This window comes from Chinchilla lanigera, unplaced genomic scaffold, assembly GCF_000276665.1.
Source record: "Chinchilla lanigera isolate Chin_1 unplaced genomic scaffold, ChiLan1.0 scaffold00145, whole genome shotgun sequence".
NCBI lineage: Eukaryota > Metazoa > Chordata > Mammalia > Rodentia > Chinchillidae > Chinchilla > Chinchilla lanigera.
The window spans coordinates 1518021-1518836 of NW_004955546.1; positions in this window are offsets into that span (position 1 = coordinate 1518021).

The following is an 816-nucleotide window of genomic DNA, read 5'->3' on the forward strand; positions in this document are numbered from 1 at the left end:
GACTGCTTCTCCTCTTTGGGACCTGTCCCTTCCCAGGGTCCTTCTGGGCCCGGTTCCAGGTCAGTGGTGGTCCCCACAGTCTCAGCCAAACTCTTAATTTATCTGCACCTTCCTTCCTCACAGGTCCTGTGGGCACCAGTGCTGGACTCTATGTCTCAGGGATTTGGAGAGAGAGACTTGCTGGGGCCTGAGGCTATTCTAGCGTGAGTAATCTTTCTTCCAACTGGTCCTTAAAATACACAGGAAAATACAGAAATGACGGAATGCCCGGGAACAGTATCAACAATTGCTGACCTTGGAGGGACTTCCATTGTCTTCAGGAGCACAACTGAGGACATTTCCACCATGAGGAACTTGGTTGGCCGTGGTAGGAGAAGCCGTGCTTGCCCCAGTCAAGGCCTCCCACTGTCACTGTGCCCTGTGCAGGGATGCTGCTGGTCTGTCCCACTTTGCCTTGCCCGCTGCCTGCGTGTAATATGGGGAGGAGGATGACAGATTGGTCACCCACAATGTGGACTGTCATGGTCTCCAAGATGCATGCTGCTGGCAGTGCCAAAGGTGAGCCCTGCCACTCTGTCTTGTACATAGTATGTTTGGTTGAAGAGGAGCAAGCCCTCCCCATATTGCAAGAGCATGTAAGTCCCTCAGTGTGGCAGGGCATTGGCTGTCCAGCCCCGGGAACTAGCATGTGAGGGCCTGAACCCATTGTGGTGATGCCTGGGCCCGAGCAGCTCTCCTTCTCTCTTTGCTCATGGGCTTTCAGCCAGGGCAGCAGGGCAGGTGCAGAGGGGTCTGTGCTGCACCTTTCTTCTTCTT